The sequence below is a fragment of the Brassica napus genome, chromosome C1 (assembly GCF_020379485.1).
Source record: "Brassica napus cultivar Da-Ae chromosome C1, Da-Ae, whole genome shotgun sequence".
In the NCBI taxonomy this organism is placed as follows: Eukaryota; Viridiplantae; Streptophyta; class Magnoliopsida; order Brassicales; family Brassicaceae; genus Brassica; species Brassica napus.
Window position 1 is genome coordinate 21,949,008 of NC_063444.1, and position 11,600 is coordinate 21,960,607.

Here is an 11,600-nt window from a genome sequence, read left to right on the forward strand (position 1 = left end):
CGGGAATATTGTTCTTCTTGTAGATAATTTTTCTTATTTACTTTTCATATTTTATTGTATATTAATAGCTGTTGTAAGTATTAAATAAAAATGTAGCTAAAGACAAAACCACCCTATAATCAAATAGTATCAAGTAAGAGTTAATGGTTATATACCTAGGGAGTAATGAAGATGATTATCAAATATGAAGTTGTGTATTATAGTCTTATGTGTGTGTCTATGTAACATGTTGGTCCGTACACAATCAAGCTATGTTGGGTGCTAAGGACTAGCCGATTGTTTTTGTTTTGGAAGGTGTGTGTACAATATATATATATATAATTTTAATTATTAGATGTACATATATATTGATTTCATCTGTGATTGATTATATATATATATATATATATATTGATACTAATAAATAAATAAATAAACTAGATGATAATTGTTTGTGTTTTGTGAAATATCTTTTTGTTTTTGTTTCTCCAAAAATTACTTTCTATCCAATCAATATTTGAATTTTTGTTTTTGTAAGAAAAAAACTCATTTGATTTACCAATTAAGATTTTTAATAAATAAATCTAAAATTTAGGGTAACTACTTTTTCGTAATTTTAGACAATTTGACTAAAAAAGAATACACTTGACTGAGAAGAAGAATAAGAAAAAAAGAGTACACTGGTACACCGACGAGTTATTATTACTAGGGGCATTGCCTCTGTGCAAGCACGGGGTTGTGGAGAGAGTTCTTGTTTCATCTCAATATTTTGCTAGGGTTATTGTAGTTGTGAATTTTGCGTTTTGAGTTGTTTTTCAAGTTTTTTTATTGTTATATGGTTAGAGTTGTGATGATGAACTGTGTATGCATTGTTCTCCACTTATGAAAGACTAAACTGTGTTAGAAATGTGATTGATATAGTTCGTATTGTTGTTTGCTGTGTCACTGAGACTTATTGTTTGTTTGTCTTTTTAATTTGTTTCTTGTACTGTTGAGAGTACATAAATTATATTAAAGTTGTTGAGAGTACCTTTTGTTTCTGGATATTTTTTCTCCAGTTTAGTTGTGTAAGTTGTGTGTTTTAAGTAATAATTTTTATTATCCTTATTATGTTTGTTATATGTTTTTATTTTATTTTTAAACGTGTTGCTCTTACCGGACCTTTAAAAAAAATACATGAAGACTTGTAGAAATAACTATAAAATGAGTGACAGTTCTGAGTATTTGGGCTTTAATGAGTTTTAAACGAATTTATGTATTTCTCATAAGAAGACAATAGCATTAGCCTGTTGACATTGGGCATGTAAGCTATTTTTATAAGACAAGAGAAGTGGCGGGTGGAGCTGTTGTTGCCGCCTTTGTGTCTGTCGGGATTGTCTCTTGTATCTCATGTTGTGACTGTGTTTGTTTATCTTTTATTTGATGGGTAATATATAAACAAAAATCATTGTTAGTTGTATTTATCAGAGTTCATAACTTACTTTGCTTTTTTTTGTTTAGGTAATTTCACTGATCTTGGTTGTCGTCTTCGTCTTCTTCGTTGCGAAAGTAAGTTTGTTAATTGTTAAATAGCTGGCCGTGTAGTTTGTATTTGTTTAGCTGACTCGATGTATGTATCGTTGCGAAAGTAATTTTGTAAATTGTTAAATAGATGGCCGTGTAGTTTGTATTTGTTTAGCTGACTCGATATATGTGTCGTTGAGTTTTAGTTGAGGTGATTGGTTTGATATATTTGTTTTGAAGTTTATTTCTAAGATTAGACAAAAAAAGAGAGGTGATCATTAATGATTCGTCTTTTTTGGAATTCTAGTTTTTGGTGTTTTGATTATTTGGGTTGTTGTGTTTTATTTTAAGCTGTAAAATAAAGGTTTGTGTAAAATTAGTTTGATAAGTAAGAGAAATAAATAGACGACCACAAAATTTGGGTAGGAAATATTTTTGATTATTGATGTTAGCACAATATAGATAATAATATAAAGAGAATTATGTGTTGATTGTTTCTTACAGATCAATGAGGAGACGGATAACGACTCGAGTTGTTTCTTTGCTAAGGTCAGAGCCTTGGACAGAACGGATTTGCCCAACCACATCTACGAGTTTAAATATCAGTTATGATAACAGAACATATTATAAACCCAGATGCAATATAATAATATACCTGAAAGTTCTAGGTTTGTGTTCGCAAGCACTTGGAAATTGTCAAACAGTCTAATTATGATTGGAGATTGATCTCAGGAGCACCCGTGATGACTTTCAATAATAGTTGGTGAGATGAAACGAATGAGGAATGGATGATCAATTATCTTGTACATGCTTGAGCACCTAGCAACCTCAAAACGATCGACTTTCACAATAGAACCGACTTTCAAAGATGGCATGTAATGATTAGCACGTCTGGCGGGAATAAATCCATGAATCACGGAATCTGCAAATAATATTATTTAACAAAGAATCAGAAAATCAATTAAAAACAATTATATTAAATAAGTGTGATAAATCGAAGATCAACTTACTTTTTCATCAAGGAAGAGAACCGTGATTCCCATAAACTTATTGTCTTTCTTGAAGTTCAGGGAATCCCATAAGCGAGGAAGTTAGAGGCTATGCTCTGACTACTACAATACTAACACAGAGAGACTCGAAGGTTGAGTGACGGATGCCGGGAACACCGGTTTGAGGAACTGGAGAGGCAGAGAGACATTTTCTAGAAGATCGTTAAAGCTAAAAGGAATCAATGAGTTTTGTGGAGATGCAGATTGAGTTCATCAAAGATGAGAATCATATATATAGGGTTTACAGAAAGGCTACAAATCAGGAACATTTAAGATCAAGCGATTTAAGATGGGGAGATGAAGAGTTCACCGGTGAAAAAATAGATTACGAACAGACACACAGCGCAACTCTGTAACTCAGACTTGTCTAAGACAATGATGAAAAGAACCCTAACTCATGTTAAACGAAGACAGTTTACAATATGGAAAAACTATAATTGTTGTTTTTTTCATATAACGTGATGAACCTCGTTTAAAAATGAAACTCATAATACACTTGTAGGTCCGGCTCACAAAGAAAACTGAAGAATCAAAGGTTTCTGACCTTCATAAATATATATTAGTTTCGGCCATCGATGTACAAAATATCCTTTAGTTTAGTGGTATAAGTGTTGGTGTTTATATCTCAATAGCCCGGATTCGAACCACATGCAAAATACTGACGTGTCGCTTTAGGAAAGACTCAACTCTCCTATTATATTATAGACTAGGGATTTATCCGCGCTACGCACAGAACTATATTAATTTTTAAATGTTAATTATCTAACTATTCTTATTGTTTTATATCAAATGGTAATACTAAAATATATTTTTAATGTATTATTTTCTTATTATTTATTTAATTTAACATTTTTCAGATAGATAGTTAATATACTTTTTCTACTTCTTATATTATATATTTGTTTATTATTTATTTCTTCTATATTGTATATTTACGAATACTAATATTACGCTAGATATTTAATGTAATATTCTTTTTCTTATATTGTACATTTAATTATTTTTTATTTTTTTATTATATTGTATATTTATTAATTCTAATATTTTTACGTTTATATTAAATAACAATATTGAGATAAATTTTGAACGTAATATTTGTATTTCTTCTACTGCATATTTACTTATTATTTGTTTTTTTTATATTGCATATTTACTTATTCTAATATTACGATTGATGTTTAATGTAATATTTATATTTTTATATTGTATATTTACTGATTATTTATTTTATTATAAAAATTTTAGATAGATGTTTAATTTAGTTTTTCTATTTCTTATATTGTATATTTACTTATTGTTTATTTTTCTTATATTCTATATTTAGTTATTCTAATTTGTTTGCTTTTATATTAAATGATAATATTACGATAAATGTTTAATGTAATATTTCTATTTCTTATATTGTATATTTACTTATTATTGATTTTTATATTATAAATTTACTTAGAATATTTGGAAATAGTAAAATTGTAAAATTATACATTTTTTAGATAGATGTTTAATGTAATTTTTCCATTTTTTATATTGTATATTTACTTATTATTTATTGTTTTTTATAAAGGGATTTATTATTTATTGTTTCTTATATTTTATATTTGCTTAATCTAATTTTATTACTTTTATATCTAATGGTAATATTATGATAAATGTTTAACTTTTAGTTACAATATTATAAATAATTCGTTAGTAAGACTGACAGATAAGTTATGTTTAACTTTTGGATTTCATACCTCACTCATCTCGTTCATAACCTCCGGTGCCTGTCTTTTGCGGAGCACATAAGCCACTTCAGGATTTGAAATCATATCCACATACCTAGTAAGATCAAGCACAGTAAGTGGAACCAAAATAAAACATATGAGCTTTCAAGAGTGAGAACCACAGACAGATTCACATTAACAAAAGATAGAGTGAGTATATCAAAAGGAATTCACACATATAGAAACATAAACAAGATCATAATCAAGAACAGTTCTTAGGACAAAATCAACACCAGGAATAGGATGCAACCACTTACCAGGCGGCTCACACCAGAATCTGGACGAAGCTCAATAGCAGACGTAGCAAAATCCTTCCCGTACTTGGTCGTGAATTGCTTAACGATTTCTGAGAGCTCAGGGACATCTGATAACCTCTGGGAAGTGAATAATACGCTCGCAACCGCTTATTTCAGATCAATGGGGCAGTTTCTGTAAGTATTGATCACAAGGATCAGCACATTATACACACAACAAAAAACAAAGACTTTATAATAATGTTCACCAAAAAGAAGCTAACTTGTGCTTACTTTTGAGACCCGATAACACCTAAAGAACAACAATGAGTTCGCAGTAGATGCCAATGAGTTCATAGGCAGCCACTGTCTTCTCTTCCACCTGAGAGATAGAAAGAGAAACATAACAAAACCACATTCACAATCTCATCAACAAACAACATGAGTGAAACCAAAAGTAGTGTGGATACATTCACAATGTGATCAATACACAACATGATTGAAACAAAGATTCAAGTTGTTCTTACCCGAATTCTATCTTAGGGGTGTTCCAAGCTTCGAGCAATTGAGCTAACTCTTGCCTCAGCTGTTTAATCTGAATCTCCTTTTTGTTCTTGAGGATCTTCAGGCGTGAATTCACCATTGGTAAAGCTGTTCCCAGCTTCGAGCAATTGAGCTAACTCTCGCCTCAGCTGTTTAATCTGAATTTCATATGTTTATTGTAGTTTTTCTATTTTTTATGTTGTATGTTTACATATTATTTTTTAAAATTAAAAATGTAAAATGGTAATCTTACATATGTTTAATGTAGTATTTCTATTTTTTATGTTGTATGTTTACATATATTTATTATTTTCAAAATTATATATAATGTTTTTTTTTATAAAACGGTAATGTTACATTATGGAGATAAGCCATTTTTTTTTTAAAGTAAAAAATGGTAATTTTACATATGTTTAATGTAGTTTTTCTATTTTTTATGCTGTATGTTTACATATTATTTATAATTTTCGAAAATTAGAAATATTAAAATGTAAAACTATATTTTATGCCACGTGTTATCTTTCGGGAGAAGTTTTTTTCGCTGATGTGGACGCTCTATGGAGCCTCAAAAGGTCTCTTTTATTAGTATAGAATATTTTAAAAATTGTGCATTTACATATTATTGTATATATAATTCATATATTTATATATTTATAATATTTACTTACTATTTATTTTTCTATATATTGAGTATTTCTCTTTCTTATACTTTATATTTAGTTAATATCTATATTTTATATTTTAAAATAGATGTTTAAATCTTAATTTTTTTTTCTATTTTTAATGTAAAACGGCAATGTTTAATAGAAAAACATGGACAAATAGTCAAATAGTTATATTTATGTTTTTTTTCTTTTTTTATAAAATGGTAATGTTACATTATGGAGATAAACCGTTTTTTTAGTGAAAAATGGTAATCTTACATATGTTTAATGTAGTTTTTCCATTTTTTTTATGTTGTATGTTTACATATTATTGTTATTTTTAAATGTAAAATGGTAATCTTGCATATTTTTAATGTAGTATTTCTATTTTTTATGTTGTATGTTTACATATTATTTATTATTTTTTAAATTATATATAATGTTTTTTTTTACAAAATAGTAATGTTACATTATGGAGATAAACCGTCTTTTTTTTAGTGAAAAATAGTAATCTTACATATGTTTAATGTAGTTTTTCCATTTTTTATGTTGTATGTTTACATATTATTTTTTAAAATTAAAAATGTAAAATGGTAATCTTACATATGTTTAATGTAGTATTTTTATTTTTATGTTGTATGTTTACATATATTTATTATTTTCGAACTTATATATAATGTTTTTTGTTTTTTTTTTATAAAACGGTAATGTTACATTATGGAGATAAGCTGTCTTTTTTTAAAGTGAAAAATGGTAATTTTACGTATGTTTAATGTAGTTTTTCTATTTTTTTATGTTGTATGTTTACATATTATTTATAATTTTCGAAAATTAGTAATATTAAAATGTAAAACTATATTTTATGCCACGTGTCATCTTTCGGGAGAAGTTTTTTTCGCTGATGTGGACGCTCTGCGGAGCCACAAAAGGTCCCTTTTATTACTATAGACTAGGAGTTAATCCGTACTATGCGCGGGACTATTTTTATTTTCAAATGTTAACCATGTAGTCATTTCTTAATTGTATATTTACTTATTCTACTTTTCTTGCTTTATATCAAATGATAAATTATGATAGATGTTTAATGTAATATTTCTATTTCTTATATTGTATATTTATTATTATTTCTTTTTCTTTATATGTATACTTTTGTTTTTTTTATTAATGTCACGTGTCATCTTTTAGAAGAAGTTTTTTTCGCTGATGTGGACGCTGCCTTAAAAGCTCCCTTTTATTAGTATAGTTCGTATATTTTATATTTAGTTATTTTAATATTATAATAGATGTTTAATCTAATATTTTTATGTTGTATATTTACTTATTATTTATTGAACTATACATTTTTCAGATATATGCTTAATTTAGTTTTTCCTTTTTTTAATATTATATATTTACTTACTGTTTATCTTTTTTATTTTGTATATTTATTTATTCAAAAATTTTTGATTTTATATCAATGATAATATTACGATATATATTTAATGTAAAATTTTTATTTATTATATACTATATTTACTTAATATTTAGTTTTTCTTATATTTTATATTTATTTATTCTAATATTACGATAATTGTATAATATAATATTTCTATTTTTTATATTGTATTTAGTTATTATTTATTTTACTATACATTTTTCAGATAGATTTTTAATTTAGTTTTTTTTTTCATTTCTTAATTGTATCAAATGATAAATTATGATTGATGTTTAATGTAATTATAATAGATGTTTAATGTTATATTTATATTTATTATATTGTATCTTTACTTTTTATTTATTTTTTCCTATATTGTATATTTACTTATTATTTTTAATATAATATTTCTATTTCTTATATTGTATATTTACTTATTATTTATTTTTCTTTTTCTTTATATGTATATTTATTTTTTATTTTTTATTAATGACACGTGTAATCTTTTAGAAGAAGTTTTTTTCGGTGATGTGGACGCTCTATGGAGCCTCAAAAGCTCCATTTTATTAATATAGATACATTTTTCAGATAGATTTTTAATTTAGTTTTTTTCATTTTTTAATTATATATTTACGTAATCTAATTTTCTTACTTTTATATCAGATGATAAATTATGATAGATGTTTAATGTAATATTCTATTTCTTATATTGTATATTTACTTTTTATTTATTTTCCTTATATTGTATATTTACTTATTATTGTTCAATGTAACATTTCTATTTCTTATATTATATATTTACTTATTATTTATTTTTCTTTATATGTATTTTTATTTTTATTTTTTGTTAATGCCACGTGTCATCTTTTAGAAGAAGTTTTTTCCGCTGATGTGGACGCTCTGCGGAGCCTCAAAAGCTCCCTTTTATTAGTATAGATTCTCCCTTTTATTACAAATATTAGTTAATATTTGTAACACTATGGAATAAATGTTTTCAAAAATTAGTAATACTAAAATGTAAAACTATATTTTATGCCACGTGTCATCTTTCGGAAGAAGTTTTTTTTGCTGATGTGGACGCTCTATGGAGCCTCAAAAGGTTTCTTTTATTAGTAAGGAATAGATGTTTAAATCTTAATGTTTTTTTCCATTTTTAATGTAAAACGGGAATGTTTAATAGAAGAAACTTGGACAAATAGTCAAATAGTTATATTTATGTTTTTTTCTTTTTTTATAAAATGGTAATGTTACATTATGGAGATAAGCCGTTTTTTTAGTGAAAAATGGTAATCTTACATATGTTTAATGTAGTTTTTCCATTTTTTTTATGTTGTATGTTTACATATTTTTGTTATTTTTAAATGTAAAATGGTAATCTTACATATGTTTAATGTAGTTTTTCCATTTTTTTTATGTTGTATGTTTACGTATTTTTGTTATTTTTAAATATAAAATGGTAATCTTACATATGTTTAATGTAGTGTTTTTATTTTTTATGTTGTATGTTTACATATTATTTATTATTTTCGAAATTATATATAATATTTTTTTTTTACAAAATAGTAATGTTACATTATGGAGATAAGCCGTCTTTTTTTTTAGTGAAAAATGGTAATGTTACATATGTTTAATGTAGTTTTTCCATTTTTTATGTTGTATGTTTACATATTATTTTTTAAAAATAAAAATGTAAAAGGGTAATCTTACATATGTTTAATGTAGTATTTCCATTTTTTATGTTGTATGTTTACATATATTTATTATTTTCGTAATTATATATAATATTTTTTGTTTTTTTTTTATAAAACGGTAATGTTACATTATGGAGATAAACCGTCTTTTTTTTTAAGTGAAAAATGGTAATTTTACATATGCTTAATGTAGTTTTTCTTTTTTTTATGCTGTATGTTTACATATTGTTTATAATTTTCGAAAATTAATAATATTAAAATGTAAAACTATATTTTATGCCACGTGTCATCTTTCGGGAGAAGTTTTTTTCGCTGATGTGGACGCTCTATGGAGCCTCAAAAGGTCCCTACGCCCGGGCTAATCCCTATTATTCTTCTTTCAGGAACAGAGGGAGTAGAAAGTTTTTGACCGGGACCAAATTATATTGAATAAATGTTATAAATCAATTGATGGATGTCTATAACCGTCCCGGTCCATAAACCGGCCCATCCGCAGGAGAGAGAGAGAGGAGAGAGTCGGCCGAGTATGAGAGAGAGGCGGCCAAGAACTTTCCATTCTTCTAGTTTTCCTAATTTACTTATGTTTATGATTTGTAATATATGATATTCTTGTATTTCAATTTATCTCTTTTGTAACCCTTATATAAAGGGAACACTTATTTATTAATAAAATACAGAAACATTCAGCTCAAAATCTATTGTTTCACAACACGTTATCAGCACGAAACTCTTAAACACCCTGAGCCTAAAACCAAATTGACAAAACCCCAAAAACCCTAACCCTAATCCGACGAACCTGTCAAACCCTAAAACTCAATCGCATCTTGCGTCCGTCTCAGCCTCCGCTCGCGATCCCGACGATCTTCGCTCCAGCTCGTAGACGCGCGTTATCGATAGAAGCCGACGAACGTCCCCGGTAGCAGTTGGCTCGCGTTCTCAGCATTAGCCCAGCACGCGACCGTTCCAGCTCGTTCCAGCTCGTTTCCAGCTCGCGTCCGATCGTCCAGCTCGAGGTTCTCTTGGTGGTCCGGTTCTACAATCTTCAAAACCTAAAGGTAATTCGAATTCTGAAAACATGAAATCGAATTTGGCTGTTTTGTAAAGATTGAAACCCTGAAAACCTAATCTCTAAAAGATGAAAGCCATAGGATAATAGATCAATCCCCCTATGAGTAAATCGAAGCTCTATAAGCTCGATCTAAACCCTAAATTCGAGATTTGATCCATTGATCAATTAAAATCAGAACTTTGAAGGTTTTGAATCTCAAAATTAAACTCCTTTGATCTAAGATCAAATCAAATTCCCAAAACCCTAATCTGAAAAAAAATCAATTTGTATTGTTTGGAATTTGAACATTGATTGATCACCTAGAACTATTGATTATGATTGTTTAAACTTGAATCTGAATTTGTCTTGATTAAACTGAAACCCTAAATAACCTAGAGATGGATCATAGATTGTTGAAGTTATATTAGGGTGGGAAATAAGTTAAAAATGTGCTGTTAGTATACTTAAGCTCTCTTTTATTAGTATAGATTCTCCATAGGCCGTCCGCTGATGTGGACACTCCATGGAGCCTCAAAAACTTCATTTTATTAGTATAGATTCTCCCAATTAATTAATTTATCATAATTAAGGTTAGAGAAAAAAATCACGTAATTCGCGGATGGCCTCATTTTCCAAAAATATTAAACCCACAAATGTGGTAAAGTTAACCGACATTACATTTTTAACCAAAATGGCGTCGTTCAAGTGAAAAGGTTGAGCAACTTCGTCGTTTCTCCTCCGACGCGTACGAAACGTTCACCGGCCGTGCTGTCTGGAAACGTCGTCGTTGTAACAGATTCCTCGGAGTACATCGATGGAGTTTCCGGTCGCCGCGTTTCCTCCTTGAACGCTGTCGTTTGAATCGGAAAAGTAGGGATTAGAGAGAGATCTAGCTCCGACGGCGGTCGTCGTTGTTGTTGTTCTGACGCTAAACGTTTCCATTTGGGCGGAGATCTAGAGGTCGAGAAACGACAGTGGTGGTAGTTCTTCCGGTCACCTGAATACTTCAACATTTCCATGCAGATCTCGTCGGAAAGTTGGTGACGGAAACCCGCCGTCACGTGTAAGAAGCTCCGGGATATGTCTCAAAGAACCGCCGCGGAGAACCGTCTCAACCGCCGCTTGACAAATATTCCAATTCCCCGTCGACAACAACCCGACGGCGTCGTTCACCGGATTCACAGTTCTCCCACAAGCTTCGTAAAGCAAAGACTGGAATAAAGCTGTAAAAGACCAAAATACCCTTAAGATTAAGAAGAACAGAAACGACGGCGTCTAATCATTAAAAAAATAGTTTACCAGGGCATTGAGATTCCGGTTCGGCGGAGATGAAGGACATTAACCGGCACGGCCGAAGAATTTAGCGACGAAGACGGTGGCGTGGCCTTAGCTTCGGCGGATTCGATCCACTGGACACAAGGACGGAGGATGCAGTTCTCGCTGCAACCTTTACGGAGAACTCGACAACCATTGCAACTCATGATATTCAGTTTTTTTTTTAAATTAACTAATGTTACTTTTGCTTTTCTCCTGGTTTGCTATTATCTGGGAGATTCACATGGATTTTCGAAGATGATGATGATGAAGATTTGCTTTGGGTGCAAGAAGGAGATATTTGATGTGAGAGAGAAAGATACTTGGACAAAGGGCAATGTTTTTGGAAGACGAAGCAGACTAATGTATTGTATAGAGTTATATATAGACAGGTCGAAGCACCGCAGTCTATTGCTTAATGT

The 11,600-nt window shown here is 29.1% G+C and overlaps 1 pseudogene; it reads right to left on the reverse strand.

The window, feature by feature from the left end:
* Nucleotides 1–10,565: 10,565 nt before the first annotated feature.
* On the reverse strand, nucleotides 10,566–11,345 carry LOC106405029 (annotated as a pseudogene).
* Between the last annotated feature and the right edge of the window lie 255 nt (nucleotides 11,346–11,600).